This window comes from Mesoplodon bidens, assembly GCF_964165515.1.
Source record: "Mesoplodon bidens genome assembly, chromosome: 14".
Lineage (NCBI taxonomy): Eukaryota > Metazoa > Chordata > Mammalia > Artiodactyla > Ziphiidae > Mesoplodon > Mesoplodon bidens.
In genome coordinates, this window is record NC_138170.1 from 41,700,946 (window position 1) to 41,718,265 (window position 17,320).

The following is a 17,320-nucleotide window of genomic DNA, read 5'->3' on the forward strand; positions in this document are numbered from 1 at the left end:
AGGACAAATGGCCAAAGCAGAGCTATACAGACAAAATCACACAAAAAAGCATACACATAGTCACTCACAAAAAGAGAAAAAGGAAAAAAATAAAGTGTATGTGTGTATATATATATATATATATATATATATATATATATATATATATACACATATACACATATATATGGAAGAGAGCAACCAAATCAATAAGCAAATCTACCAATAACAATAAGGTCTAAATACTAAACTGAGATAAACATAAAACCAGAATCAAATTCGATGCAGAAAGCAAACCTGAAGTCTACATTTGATCCCAAAGTCCACCACCTCAATTTTGGGTTGTTTTGTTGTCTATTCAGGTATTCCACGATGCAGGGTACATCAAGCTGATTGTGGAGATTTAATCTTCTGCTCCTGAGATTGCTGGGATAAATTTCCCTTTCTCTTCTTTGTTCACACAGATCCTGGGGTTCAGCTTTGGATTTCGCACCCCCTCTGTGTGTAGGTCGCCTGAGGGCATCTTTTGGGATGTCTGAGGTCTTCTGCCAGCGTTCTGTAAGTGTTCTGTTGGAGTTGTTCCACATGTAGTTGTATTTTTGATGTATTTGTGGGGAGGAAAGTGATGTCCACGTCTTACTCCTCTGCCATCTTAAAGGTGCCCCTTCTGATCTGTTCTTTTGAATCTTGAGTCTCATACTTTAAACCATCACCAAGCAATATAAATGACAGAAATATTCATACTGACACTAATACATACAAGCATTTGTTGAACAATTATTATGTGCCAGACTCTGGGATATGCACTTTACATGCATAATCTCATTAATCATCAAAATCACTCTCTGAAGGGGATTCCCTGGCACTCCAGTGGCTAGGGCTCTGTGTTTTCACTGCCGAGGGCCCTGGCTCAATCCCTGGTCAGGGAACTAAGATCCTGCAAGCCACAAGGCATGATGAAAAAAAAAATCACACTCTGAAGAATAATATTGTTATCATCACTTTATAGCACAGCAAACTGAGATATTGAAAGGTTAGACAGTTTCTCAAGGTCAACAAGTCAAGGAGCTAGGATTGAATCTAGGAATATGATCTCAGAGTGGGTACTCTTCATTTACTGCCTTTGCAAGCATTGTGGGGTTTTCTTTCTTAGAAATCCAAATATCTGAGTTTACTTCCTTTTACTCCAGGTCAAAATATTTAAAACTGACTAATGACACTTGGAACTGAACTAATCATGCTAGGTCCTCAATGCAGATCTGAGGGCACCAGGCCGGCAATGAGGGATGTCCTGGCTCCCCTTGAGAGCTTCATACACTGAAGTCAAAGATGCCTTCAGGGCCTCCCTGGTGGCGCAGTGGTTGAGAGTCCGCCTGCCAATGCAGGGGATACGGGTTCGTGCCCCGGTCTGGGAGGATCCCATATGCCGCGGAGCGGCTGGGCCCGTGAGCCATGGCCGCTGGGCCTGCGCATCCGGAGCCTGTGCTCCGCAACGGGAGAGGCCACAACAGTGAGAGGCCCGCATACCGCAAAAAGAAAAAAAAAGATGCCTTCAGAACACAGGGAACTCCACATTGTTAGGCTGGAGTTGGACTTGGGACCAATTAGGCCTTGAAATTAACCTAACCTAGAATAACATATCTTAAGAAGGCTCATTCTAGCCCAGAATCACAATGTTGCAAGGGTATCCTAGTTCTCACAACTTTAGAAGGTTTAATTCTTTGAAGCAGTTTTAAAATGGTACTTTAAAGAGTCTTATAAAGCCTGGTGAAAACTCAGTGAAGAGAAGCATGCGTCAGTGTAAAATGTTAGTTTGTGCTAGAATTGACTCCTCAAGTTAATCCCTGGTTCTAAGTCCTTTTAAGGACCTATAAAGTAGGCTCTAGGTCATGAGGAAGACCTTCACTTTTGACCTTTTTCTTCTAACATCATTTGGGCATTTCATTACCTCTCTCCTTCACTGCTATCCAGAGTCATGAATTATTTCATTATGTATTTCATGCATGCTTAAAATAAAAGGCTCATCTAATTGGCTCATATCTGAAATTTCTCCAGCTGGAAGGGAGAAGATAAAGTAGGAGACAAAGAGGTTCTCGGGTCGAGGAAAACTCAGAATGGGGACATTAGACAGGCTGGGAGAACAGGAGTATAACATATTAACAATCTTGCTCATTCATGATTTCATGCCATTGACAATTTATCCTCAGATAATGAACTTTATATTGATTTTTAAGTGACGATCTGTTTTAATAGTCATAGGAGGAAAGTCTCTGAAGAAAATAAATATTACCATGACTATTGTAGGTGCAAGAGAAGCATGTATCAGTGAACTGTTTAGAGTGGGGGGAAAGAAGGCACTTTCATTTTTATCAGAATGAATCTATAGAACCCTTGGCAGTCACTTGTCATGCATTGATCTTGGCATCTAACAATGACCTAAGTGACTTGTTTTCTCTCTGCATCCCTTCTTCTGTCATCTCTCCTAATAATGGTGTGATATGAGAAGTAACAAACAGCACTATAGGCAAGAGCACTGGAAACAAGGCTCAACCTTCCAAATTTAAGATATATCACCAAGTCCATGACACTTAATCATTTTTAGTGTGTATCCAAGCACATTGTAATAGCTTATCAGTGCCAATGATGTAACTCATGAGAGTAAGTTAAAAATAGCACATGGGCAATTATGCAACCTTCACTGGACTGTGCATATTATCCTCAGATTGCCCTGACAGCTTGCTGTCCTGGAACAATTCCAGAGAAGTCATTTCTTTGTACTCTCTGCCGTTAGAACATCCCAGAAAAGCATGATTTCAGGTTCTGGTAACATGATGCTGCTACTTTTATACAAAGCTCAGAGTTCATGGGACTTAGAGATAAGGTAATCGAAACAAACTCACAAATCGCATTTGGTTCATAAAAAGCTGAATCTCTCTAGAATATGCCAGGGATTTACTTTTACATTACTCCACTTCAAGGGAAAATATGCTGAAAACACTTATGTCCATGCTATGGATGAATAATGGTACCAAGTGATTCAAATGTCTGTTTCCAATTTCGGAAGTTCAGAGTTCTTAAGCCTCGAGTAGAATGAACTGATATTCACTCCAATTTTTCAGACCAGGGAGCTGGAGTCCACAAATAGCTCAAGATTCTCTCTGCCCCAGTGAGCAGCTTGCATTTAATAAATGTTCAGTATTAAAAGCATCCAAATGTGTGCTGATCTGAAACAAATCTAGAATGCCTGCTTCTGATCTTTGCCTTTGCTTTCCGCAGTGACTTCAGTGATTCTTTTCTTGGCTTTGTCTGTTAGGTAATGCTGGCACTGACCAAAATCTCATGAGAACTCGGTGCACAAGGAATTCACCCAGAGCCTTCATCAATTTCTCAATATGTAAAATGAGACACACATTTAAATATATGACTGTAACTATCGAAAGTCTGAAATGCCTAACCATCCCTCTTTTCTCCACCCTTAAAAATCATCAGTTATTTTATGTTGTCTTTTTAATCTAAAAGGAATATTTTTATATTTGAAGACAAAACAGTTGATTGTTAAACATCTTTATCGAGTAACAATTTGCATACCAAGATATTCACTCACTTGCAATTCAATGTTCTTAGTAATGTTACAGAGTTATTCAACAATCCCCACAATTTTAGAATATTTTCATTAACTTTAAAAAGAGTCTTCATGCCTATTTGAATTGTCTTTGCATCCTTGTAGGAAATCAGTTGGACGTAAATGTAAGTGTTTATTGCTGGACCCCCAGTTGTATTTCATTGATATATGTGTCTATCCTCAGGCCAGTGCCACACAGCCTTGATTGTAATAGCTTTGTAGTAAGTTTTGAAATCAGGAGGTATGAATTCTCCAACGTTGTTTTTTACTTTTTAAGGTCGTTTAGGCTATTCTGAATCTCTTGCATGCTCATATGAATATTAAGATCAGTTTGTCAGTTTAAAAAAAAAAAGAAGCTGAGATTTAGACAGATTGCATTGAGTTTACAGATCAATTTGGGGAGAATTTTCATGTTGATATTAAGTCTTCCAGTCCATGAACGTTGGATGTCTTTCCATTTATTTAGGTCTTCTTTAATTTCTTTCTATGATATTTTGTACTTTTTAGTATATGCCTTATATTTCTTTTGTTACATTTATTCCTAAATATTTTATTCTTTTTGATGCTATTGTAAATGAAGTTGATTTCCTAATATTATTGCCAGATTGTTCATTGATAGTGTACAGAAATACAATTGTTTGTACATTGATTTTGTATTCTGAACGTTGCTGAACTAATTTATTAGTTAAAATATTTTTCTGCATTTCTCACATTTTTTATATACAGATTATGTCATCTGCAAATAGAGATAGTTTTACTTCTTCCTATAAAATATGGATTACTCTTACTTATTTTTTTTGCCTAATCGCCCTTTTTAGAACCTTCAGTACTGTGTTGAATAAACGTGGCAAGAGTGGACATCTTATCTTGTTTCTGATTTTAAGGGAAAAGCTCTCAGTCTTTCACCATAAAAGATGATGTTAACTGTGGTTATTTTCTAGATAACCCTTACTAGGTTGAGGATCTTCCTTTCTATTTCTAGTTTTTTTAGTGTTTTTTAAATAAAGGGGTGTTGGATTTTTGTCACATGTTTTTTTCTGCATCTATCGAGATGATTGTGGTTTTTGCCTTTTATTCTATTAATATGTTGTAATTCACTAATGAATTTTTGTATGTTGAATCAACCTTGCATTCCTGGGATAAAACCCATTTGGTTATGGTATATAATCCTTTTTATATGTTGCTAGTTTGTAGTATTTTGTTGAAGATTTTTGCATCTATTTTCATAAGAGTTATCACTCTATTGTTTTCTTTTATTCTATGTGATTCTGTCCCATGTAGTGCATTGGAAAGTTTTCCCTCCATTTCTATTTTTGGAAGAACTTGTGAAGCAGTAGCATTCATTCCTCTCTACATATTTGCTAGAATTCACTAGTGAAGGCTTTTGGATCTGGGTTTTCCTTTGTAATGAATTTTAAAATTACACATTTAATCTCTTTGTTATAGATCTATTCAGATTTTCTATTTCATCTTGAGTTAGTTTTGGTGCTTCATGTCTTTCAAGGAATTTTTCCATTTCATCTAAGTTATCAAATTTGTTGGCATATAGTTCTTTTCAGTATTCCTTTCTAAAGACCAGTAAATTGTTCCTTTCTAAATATCAAAGATTATTTCTGCAAGATCATTTCTGTTTCATTCCTGACTAGTAATATGGGTCTTCTCTCTCTTTTTCATACCTTGGTTTGTCAATTTTTTTTTACTTTTTCAAAAATCCAACTTTTTATTTAATTGATTTCCTAAATTGTTTTTCTACTTCATTTTATTTCCATTTTATTTGTATTTTCTTTATTTCTGCTCTAATCTTTGTTATTTCCTTCGTTCTTATTTCTCTGGGTTTAGTTTGCCTTTCTTTTTCTAGTTCTTAAGATGGATGTTTTGGTTATTGACTGAAATCTTTCTTCTTTTTGTAATATATGTGTTTACAACCATAAATTTCCTTCTGAGAATTGCTTGAGTTGAATCTCATAAGTTTGGTATGTTGTGTTTCATTTTAATTCATTTATTTTTTTTCTAATTTCCCTTGTGATTTCTTTGACCCATTAGCTATTTAAGCTTGTGTTGTTTAATTTCCACATATTTTTGAACTCCCCAAATTTCCTTGTTATTGATTTCTAATTTCATTCCATTGTGGTCAAAGAACATACTTTGTATATTACAATCCTTTTAAATTTATTGAAGCTTTTGTTTTATGGCCTAGCAGCTGATCAATCCTGGAGAATGTTCCATGTGTACTTAAGAAATATGTGAATTCTGAAGTTTCGAGGTGAATTGTTCTTTAATGTCTTTTTTGTCTTTAAAATGTTGCTCTAAAGAGCAGTTGAAGTTTTATATATGCTTGTTGATCTTCTGAATAGTTGTTCTGTTGATTCTTGAAGTCTCCAACTATTATTGTTGAATTATCTATTCTTCTTTTGTCCATTTTTCCTTTATGAATTCAAAGCTCTGTTCTTAGGTGTATATATGTTTATAATTGTTATGTCTTCCTGGTGGATTGATCCTTTTATCATTATAATATGTCATTCTTTATCTCTATTAACACTTTTGTAAAACTTTAATTTGTTTGATATTAGTACAATGACTCTTGCTCTTATGGTTGCTATTCACATGACATATCTTTTTCTATCACTTTACTTTCAATTTATTTGTATTTTTAAATCTAAAGATAGCTTTCAGTAGACAGCACATGGTTTTTGGTGAATTTTTAAAAAGCCAATCCAGTATTCTCTGCATTTGATCAAATTGCTTAATTCATTCACATTTAATATTATTGATATGGTTGAATTTACATCTGACACTTTGTTTTCTATATGCTTCATCTTTTTATTTCCTCCATTCCTCCTTTACTGTCTTCTTTTGAATTAAGTGAATATTTTCTAGTGTAACATTTCAATTACTTTAATAATTTGTTGTTTGTTGTAAGTAAAATAATGGACCCCAAATGATGTCCATGTTCAAATCCCTGCAACCTGTGAATACGTCACCTTACATGGCAAGAGTTAAGGATCTTGAGCTTGGGAAATTATCCTGGCTTATCTGAGTGGGTTCAATGTAATCACGAGGGTCCTTGCTACACCCCTCTTATTCCTTCTGGTGGCTGAGGGGGATTTTTAAGATTGTATACCTTCTCTTGATCCTGCAAACCCAGGCTGAGTGATCCTGCAAACCCAGGCTGAGTGCTTAAAGCCTCCTGTTTGTTTTTCCTAGGGCAGTGCCCTGAAATGGTTAAGTTTGTGTGTCTCCTACTGATGGCCCAGTTTGGCAGTCCACAAGTGAGGCATCCCAAATAGCTCATGGGAAGACTTCTTGATGGAGTCTGCACCACAGTTAATAGAATACATGGCCCTTTGTTGATTTCTAAGCCCTCCTTGCTGTAAGTCCTTGCTGCTCTTCTCTTATCCCAGCCTCTCACAGCCACTCACTCATGCTGATCCCCCTCAGTATTCTGATGGGGTGAGAAAGAGGTGGGCCAGTGTCCCACACAACTGGGGAAGCTAGGCACTCAGTCACTCTGCTCTCACATTCCCCCATAGGAGGGGTTAAGAGCTGAGAGGGTCTCTCCTGGCACTAAACTGTGCCACCTTGGGGGGAAGGGTGATGCAGGTAACATAAAACTGTTCATTTTACCCTCTTCAGTGAGTCTATTCTGTGATCTTTTGCTCCAGTGATGTGCTGGAACTTCTCTGCTGAACTTCTGGACTCCCAGAACAATACTCTCATCTGGGGATGGTGATCAAAATTGGTGCTGTGGAGAGATGACAATATAAAACTCCTATTCTGCCATCTTGCTGACATCATCTATACTAGTTTTTAAGTAGTTTGATTATCAGTCTTTAGGGTGGTGAAAATATAGTCTTTGGAATTACTAATCTTTGACCCTGAGTTCAGCTTTCTTATTTCTTTTCAGCTGACAAATATTTTGCCCTCTTCCTGATATTTTAGTTACTGTGTAGTAAGTTTAGCAGTTAGATTTGATTTAATACAAAACCATGGCTGAAATTTAATAAAGTAATATTTGCTTTTTAAGCCACAGATTCTTCCTCACCACCCGAAGAGAGCCAAAGTTAGACCTTCCTCCAGCTGCTCCTATTGTGAAGGACAGTATAACTTCATAGGAGCTGTTAACAATTCTGAACACAGTGCTAAAGAAATTCATTTTACTCCTCTGTTGGGAGGTGCTGATGGGAGTAGGGAACCAATTAACAAGGAGAAAGGGGGTAATTATTAAGTGCATAAAAGTTTCCCAAATCAAATTAGCACTTAAACACAGAGGTGCATGGACTTCTCATCTTTAGACATACCACATGTTCCATTTTTAAAATGATGCAATGTCCCCATACTGAGGAGGTTTAATTTGTAATTGCAGAAGATTCCCATTCTTATGTAAAAAGTAAAACCCTATTAGTAAATTCAGTAAATTTGCTAAGTCTATTAAATTCAATCCTGGAAATTACCCTTTTTTCTTTTGTTTTCTCCCCTATTCATCTATATGCATTAAAAATATATATATTTATAGGTTCTCCTCTTGGGTATTTCATTCTTTCTCTGGTTCTGGAAAATTCCTGTGCTGGTTATTGTAACATGAAGGCTCCTCTGATTATTTAGATTACTCCTTTCTCATTTGTCTCTGAGTACTATTTTACTATTTTATCTTGAGCCATCATTATAGAGGTCCTTGAGAATTTTCCATCCTTCCTTAAATTTCTGTTCTTTGCTGGATGTTTTTAAGCCTACATTATACAGAAACTTCCCTACCTACTCCCAGGCTGCTTTGTTGTAGCTGGAAAATGCTCCCCAAATGATTGGGCTGTTCCTAGTGCTACAAATTTAATTAATCTCTGCTGTTGACATACTTTCTTCCATGCTTATAGCTAATGACTTCCTGTTGGATAAACTCATGACTAGATCTTTATTTGCTTTCTTGAGTTTTGGAAAGTAAGGGTTCTCCTTTGTGAAGTGCAATTGCTTTCTGAAGACTAAGACTTTTGGGCTGTGTCAGTGACACAAAATGTGGTTATCTAGTTAAAATTCTGAAAAGCAGTTCTTGAGATCCTGTTGTCCTTTTTAAATATTTGTCATCCTGGGTGAATTTTCATCTTTGAAGTAATCAGTATCTGTGCATCTCTGTAATAAAAATATCTGCAAAGAATGTAGCTGTAAAGGGAACTTTTCTTACCAGCCTTCATCCACTTTACTGCCGCAGCTGCACGCTTTATCCCAGTGTTTGGAGAAAGCCCTATTAACCCTCCCTACAGCATACTGACTCTTGAACTAGTCCTACTCTCCCTTCCTTGCAGTGCCAGTTTTTCTTGGGGAACCCCAGTGGGGAAAAAGGGAAAAGTGAAGAATGTATGTGCCACTGTGTGTAACTTTTCCTAGCTCCTGTTGCTCCTCTCATCTACCTCCACGTGCCATTTGGAGGCTGGATTATCACCCATTGTCCTGCTCTCCCTCCCCAAACCATCCCTGTTCTTTACCTCAACATAAGCTCCCACCCAGTGTCTTAACAACCTGAGAGCCTCCTGTATTAATTAGGTGGGAAACTTTCAATTGCAAATTAAATGTCTTAAAGCAAACTGATAAACAGTACTGGGTATTTCATTTCCTGTCACAGAACGGAAAGGTCCAGGAGTATATGGCTTCAGGCCAGTTTGATCCAGGTGCTCATATTCTGTCATTGAAAATCTGCCCCTCTCCAGCTCTATATTCTTATTACAGTAGTCTTAAATTTTGACTGTGGAACTTGGCTAAGCAGGTTGCTTTCTCCTTTTTAACACACAAAGGGAAAATAATTCACTTTCCCCTTGGTCATTGCCCTACAAGCTCATCTCCCCTCACCTATGAGCAGAAGAATACTCACTGCTTAAAAGATGGAGAAGATGTGTCTTTGGGGCATGGCTGAGTTAGGTTTTTCAAAAGCATTTTCTCACGGAAATCTTTTACTTATTTACACTTACTTAAGTTCTGCCTTATTCCAAAAATGATTTAAGGTGGAAAAGAAAGATTGTTGTACATGGCAGTGAACCTCAAAGTGCTTCTGAAACTGTATTTCACATATTTTATAAATTAAACAGATTTCTGTGGATGGTCTGCCCAATGTCCAATCACCATTTTTAACATTTCCTCTAAAGGACATGGGTCCCAAGTGAAAAATGATTTACAGACGGAATTTTTGAGCACAATCAGGTCAGACTTACAGGGAACTGCCTTTAATTCCTTTTCATGTCAATGGCTAACTGAATTTCACTGGGCGTTCTATGTTTGATTTTCTTATATGTTTGTACAAGTGCCTTATTGAATGAGCATTTGGTCCCCTTTTTCCAAGCCAGATTCTCAGTCTAGATGAATCATATTGTTCCTTTTTTTAGCTAGCTCATTACTTCAGGATTGAAATTTCATGCGTGTACAACACTGTTGACTAATTTCTGCTAATGCCCACATGCTTTTTCCCCCAAAATATAAAATACATGAAATATGTATTGCCCAAATACCCTCAACGCTCATCACTATGTGGAAATACTGAGTTTACACTAGAATTTACTGTCAATTCCTGCTTAGACATTGTCTTCCCTACTCAAGCAGGAACTCAGCATCTCAGTAATGCCACTGCATTACTCATAAAAATATTCTTGAAAATTCTTAGGGAATATTCTCATATGGGTTGGTAAAGTCTATGTTCCCCTAGAGATCCATTCTTTCACCAGATTTCTCTGTTTTAAGAGAGTGGGCTCTGAAGCTAAACTACCTGGGTTTGAATGCTGGTGCCACCATTTAGCTTGTGACCTTGGGCAAGTTGCTTAACTTCTCTAAACTTGAGCTTGTTATCTGGGTAGTGGTGATTGTTTTAAGAGATAATGCATTTGGAATTATTGGAGAGTACCTGACATGTGTTAAGTGCTCCATAAACATTAATCTCTACTATTATCCACAGTATCTTCTGCTGCTTCTTCACTATTTTAAGGTTCTTGCTGAGTATTAAATACGTGATTCTCAAAATCTGCAAATCCAGAGGCCATCAGAAGGGTCAGTACCATTGTATATTTATCCCAGAAATGGAGAGAAAGGTCCTGCTCGCATTTGGTTCAAGTGCTTTCCTTGGAGCAGGTTGGGGTCAAGGTGGCTCAAGATCTCTTCCTAGTTTTCATCTCTCCTCTGGGCTGTCATGCGTCAAAAGTTACCTTTTTGCGGGCACTCTTCAGCTTATGAAAATCAATCAGTAGGACCTGAAGCCTGAATGGAGATAAGGGTAGGCACTAAAATCTAGTCCAGCCATGTAACAACTTCAGTGACCTCCCTCTCCCGTCCATCATGAACTCTGTACATTGGAAGGAACCATTTTGCCCATTGCACGTTCTACCCATAACTTGTCTTAATTTTAGTTGTCTGTATATTAAGTGAGTTAGTGGACTGAATTCATGTAATTCAAGTCAGAACCTCTGCACTTGTATAGACAGTTCAGTGTATTTTATTTTATCAATCCTACAATGCATTCTGCTTTTTTTTTTGCCTTCAGAAAATATTTTAAAACAACTTAGTTAAGTGAAATAACTTGATTATTTCTAGAACAAAAGTGACAATGAATGTAGTAAATACATTTTAAAAAACTATTCAAACATTTTAACTTTAGAATAACTTTTTTTTTTTTTTTTTTTTTTTTCTTTTTGTGGTATGCGGGCCTCTCACTGTTGTGGCCTCTCCCGTTGCGGAGCACAGGCTCCGGACGCGCAGGCCCAGCGGCCACGGCTCACGGGCCCAGCCGCTCCGCGGCATATGGGATCCTCCCAGACCGGGGCACGAACCCGTATCCCCTGCATCGGCAGGCGGACTCTCAACCACTGCGCCACCAGGGAGGCCCTAGAATAACTATTTTTGACTGACTTAATATTTTATTTATTTTAAACCAGCTACAGGATATGCAACGTCTTATTTTAAAATTATTTTAAGATCACCAGAACAAACTAGACCCACGTGAAATCGTTTTAATGGGTAACTAGCCACTACTGAAAATATTTGGAATCTGCTTCAATTTTTGATGTCTTATCAATTTAGAAAAATGTAGTGTCGTGATTATGTAAGAGGACTAGGGTAGTTTGCCTAGTTTGAATGCTGGTTCTACCATACAGTAGACGTGTATATTGGGCAAATTACTTAGCCTCTCTCTATTTTAGTTTCCCCATCTATAAAATAGGGATAATAATAGTCCAGATGTCATAGAATTGTTGTGAAGATTAAAATAGCTAATATATATTAAGTGGTTACATCACCTGGTACATAACAAGTACTCAAAAATTGTTGGCTATTATAGTTAACTATGACAAAAATAATGGACAAAAAGAATATGATTTTGACTCACTTAATATTTATTAAGCTTCCAACTATGTAATAGGAACTGTGCTAGATTAAAGACTAAAAGGCAACTAAGACAAGATTCCTGCCCTCAAGAAACTAATAGTATTGTGTTCTAAAATTTTTAGATGATTGTCTCCATTAAACATTTTCATTTCAGAGGACATTCATGAATGAAGCTTATCAAAGAGATGAAATTTGAAAAGGAAAACGGTATCTCTTCAATAAATGAAGAATTTTCTAAAGTAATCTTTACTGCATAAAGAATTTTTATGCAGTAATCTTTATTTTTTTGTTCCAAATATCTAGATTTCAGGCAAATATGGTTATTTAGATGAATAGCTTTAATGGGATCAAGTGTCTAGGAAGAGTTAATGCAGATGCAGAGAAAGCTCTGTGCTTTATTTCTCCTAGAATTCATTAAAATAACTTTAAAATTAGCGTTTTGAAGATAAACAATTTCCATTTTTAATGCAACGTTTTATATTAGCATTTTCATACTTATTTAGCATTTTCTTCCTTCAAAGAATAGAAAGCGTTATTTATTTATTTATTTTTTTTTTTTGCGGTATGCGGGCCTTTGACTGTTGTGGCCTCTCCCGTTGCGGAGCACAGGCTCCGGACGCTCAGGCTCAGCGGCCATGGCTCATGGGCCCAGCCGCTCCGCAGCATGTGGGATCTTCCCAGACCGGGTCACGAACCCGTGTCCCCTGCATCGGCAGGCGGACTCTCAACCACTGCGCCACCAGGGAAGCCCAGAAAGCGTTATTTAAACTTGAGTGATACCACTAAGTTTAAATAACTAGGAAAAATACTTTTCTATCTTTTTCATAAAAGGCATATCATTTTCTTAAAATTCATCATCATCAAGAATTCTTAAAATGACACAAATTGGGAAATAATTTAGTTTCCCTGTTATTACTGAGAATTTATGAAAAAGACTGCTAGTCAATCTCTTGGGATAAATAGAAGTGAATAGATAGAAAGGGTGCATATGTAAGTTTTGAAGAGAAACTGACCTTGTGTCAGTCTCTCAACCTTTCCTTCTTAACAGATGAATGTCATTTGCTGCGTCAGTGGTTTGAAGTCAATAACCATTGATACTCTCCTTTGGGACCTCTTGTACTTACAAAGGCAATATTTTAGAATGAGGACACAGTCTGCTGATGAGTAAGTAAGTATCTCTAATGATGATAGGAAGAAATTTTACTTTGAAGCTCTAAAATTCAAAAGAATTATTGCTGCTCTGTTCTTTTTAGTAGTTATTGAACGATAATGGGGCATAATTCCCAACTACACTGAAGGAAAAAAATGTTATATCCAAAAGGAATTTTAAAATGCTTGTGTTCTACAATATATTACCCTTGCTCTGTTTGGAGAGCAATTTCAAAATGCTGACCCTGGTGAGAAACTTGGTAGAACAACACCTTTTCAAATGAGCCTGTTCATTTATTTCTAGGTCAGAAAGATGCAGAAGTTTAGTTTTCAGCCGAGATACATTCTCAGATATAAAATGTGTTTTACTCTTTCATGGTATCTTGCCTTTGGAGTCTTTACTATTTGGTCGCTTGCTTTACCTGGTCAAATTATGAACATTGGCCTCACGGTCAGTTAAAATCTGCTGCCATGTGTGGCACACAAATGTTGGCCTTTTAATAATCACTTCTTGGGCTTCCCTGGTGGCGCAGTGGTTAAGAATCCACCTGCCAATGCAGGGGACACCTGTTCAAGCCCTGGTCCAGGAAGATCCCACATGCCGTGGAACAACTAAGTCCTTGCGCCACAACTACTGAGGCTGCACTCTAGAGCCCATGAGCCACAACTACTGAACCCGTGTTCCACAACTACTGAAGCCCGTGTGCCCAGAGCCTGTGCTCTGCAGCAAGAGAAGCCACCGTAATGAGAAGCCTGCATGCTGCAACGAAGAGTAACCCCCGCTCGCCGCAACTATAGAAAGGCTGCGCGCAGCAATGAAGACCCAATGCCGCCATAAATAAATAAATAAATTTATATTTAAAAAAATCACTTCTTGGGCTTCCCTGGTGGCGCAGTGGTTGAGAGTCCGCCTGCCGATGCAGGGGACACGGGTTCGTGCCCCAGTCTGGGAAGATCCCACATGCCGCGGAGCAGCTGGGCCCATGAGCCATGGCCGCTGAGCCTGCGCGTCCGGAGTCTGTGCTCTGCAATGGGAGAGGCCACAACAGTGAGAGGCCGGCATACCACAAAAAAAAAAAAAAAAAAAAAAATCACTTTTTTATTCTTTTGTCCTCACATTTTCCTAGTGGCCATATAGTATATAAGAAAAATGATGGAGGATTTGGGTAGCTCCTCAGTCTTTGGCATTGAGGTCTTACAGTATTGCCAGGCCTTGGTGTTAAAGACAGTTGGACTAGACAACTCATGGGTCTAATTCCACAGGGTAATGTTGCTTTCATCGTGAAAGTGTGAATACTAGTTCCAAGTAGGAGCTATCAGAGATGGTGGTAACCCCCAGTTGGGTTACAGGGACCTGGAGATATGGCCCATTGAATATGAGCTTGTCTGCTTTAGGTCTACTTTTACCTTTGGGGTTTTTTTTTCCCCATTTATTTATTTATTTTTTGCTAAGGTGAAAGTGATTCCTGTAGCTGAATATAAAGTATGTGGCTAAGAGTTCTCCTTGCCCCTAAAAGTTCATTTTATAGTATGTGGTAGAGTTACTGTTTGGGTAGTTTCACCCTTGTTCCTCATCTCTACTCCCCAAAGGAATTCCTCTTAAACTGAAACAAAATGGAATTAAAAAAAACTTGATTGGATGATACAGCTACAATATGCTCTGTAGCACCCTATCAAAGCATTTGTCACACCATATTGTAACTTAACTTTTTATATGTATGTCTTCCCCTCCAGACTGTGACCTTCTTAAAGCAGGGATTGTGTTTACTGCTATTTCATCAGTGCCTAGCATAAATTCTGTCATATAGCAGATATTTAATGTTCAATAAGTGAATGAACCAGAAAAAAATAAATGAATGAATGAGTACATTTGAAGTAGATCGCTTCAAAAGATATTTTGTTAATGTGTACTGCAGAGATGTCTCCTAAATCCAGTGAGAAAGCATGATCTTTCTCAATCTAATCAATAAATGAACAGCGTAAAATACGCATATGGATGCTGTAAGAACCAGTTGCTTGAACCCAGAAGAAGCATCACGGAAGGGTATGAATGTTTTTGGTTTGCAGCCATTGTGTTTTTGAGATAGTTAAGTCCTATCCAAAGTGAATATATTTTCCCTTATTATCAGAGTTGGTTTCTGAGTTTGGTTGTGATGAATCAACTCCACAGAGTCTGACCACCTTCTGAGAAGCTGATGAAATTGAGGGCCTGGGAATACCCTAGCAGCCCAGTGGTTAGGACTCCATGCCTCCACTACTGGGGACATGGGTTTGATCCCTGGCCGGGGAACTAAGATTCCGTATGCCACATGGTGCATACAAAAAGAAAAAAAAAAAAAGAAAGAAAGAAATTGAGAGCCTGGATCAAGAAACCTTGGCTTAAAGACATATCTGCATAGCCAATCAGTATCACTCAGATCCATATGTATTTCAATTCAGAGTGTTATAAACACATTAATTTTACACGAGCCTTGTAAAGTAAGTCCCCTACGTATGAACGAGTTCCATTCGGAGAGCAAGTTCGTAAGTCCAGTTTATTCATAAGTCCAACAAAGTTAGCCTAGGACCCCAACTAATACAATTGGCTATATAGTACTGTACTGTAATAGGTTTATAATACATAACAAACAAACAAACAAAAAACATAGAGTAAACTTTTTTTTTTTCGCGGTACGCGGGCCTCTCACTGTTGTGGCCTCTCCCGTTGTGGAGCACAGGCTCCGGACATGCAGGCTCAGCGGCCATGGCTCACGGGCTCAGCCACTCTGCGGCATGTGGGATCTTCCCGGACCAGGGCACGAACCCGTGTCCCCTGCATCGGCAGGCAGACTCTCAACCACTGCGCCACCAGGGAAGCCCCGAGAAAACATTTTTAATCTTACAGTACAGTACCTTGAAGAGTACAGTAGTACAGTACAACAGCTGGCATACAGGGGCTGGCATCGAGTGAACAGGCAAGAAGAGTTACTGACTGGAAGAGGGAGAAGAGGTGGGAGATGGTAGAGCAGAAGGATCGTCAGCAATAGGAGATGGAGGGTGAACTGCAATTTCACTCACACCTGACGTTGATGGCACAGGTTCTGGTTCCTTGCTGGATTCAATTCTATCTACCCTTCTGCAAAAATGATACAGTGATGTCTGGGTAGTAGCTCTTTTTTTCTCGTCCTAGATGACACGGTAGTACTGGATTGCATTCTGAACATTTGCTGCAACCTTCGTGTACAGTTCTACGTTCAGGTCCTATGCCTCAAAAACTAACAGTGCCTCCTCAAATGAAGAAAATCCCCTTGGCATTTCCTGCATCGTGACTCTCTTCAGTTCTTCACTTCTTCCTCTTGTCTCTCTTCGTCCTTTATCTGGGCCTCCAATTCCATCAGGTCTTCATTAGTAAGTTCCTCCTGTTGCACGGCAGCAGTACTGTACAGTAAAGTACACAAAAGCACAACACTTGTAGAGGAGGATGCATGCATGTGACGTTGTACACCAGACACGTGAGCTAACCTACATGATCGGACATGCGAATACATGTATGCGTCTTTGAAAGTTTGCAACTTGAAGGTTCGCATGTAGGGGACTTAACTGTATAGTATTATTCAGTTCAAATCAAATGAATCCAGAGAAATTTAGCTTGAGTTCACCTATAAAATGGCATTAATCACAATTGGAAGCAAATTCCCATTAAATATGTGTGGATACCCTGGTTTCATTCATTATAAGGTTTAGTCATCTCATTGACTTTCCATTTTCTTAAGTGAAATGACCAGGTAATAAAACTTGATCTGATTGATTTCATTGGTTTGGCAGTTAACTTATGTATATAGTTATGAGGCTCTGTAAGAGACTTGCTCAAGGTCAAAATAAAATTTGACTAGTTAGAACAGTCATTTTGAAAAAATTCTTTTTATTCCCTCTTGAGTCCTATAATGAGCATATAAACACAAAACTCTCTGTTTAAGAGATAGGAGCCTCTTGAGGCCAATTCTGTTCCTTTGACTGATAGAAAGGAAACCAACATATACTAAGCAACCACTCTTCACCAAATGATATGTGAGATGAAGATATAGACCAGGTTGTGTACTATTAGACTTTCACGGAGTCTTACCATTGGACTGTCAGGGAAGTCCCAATATACTACTAGACTTTATATATCTGAGTAGGTGAGCAGCATGCTGTGCTTTCACAATAGGTTTCTCTGTGATTTCTCATATAATCCGAGTTTAT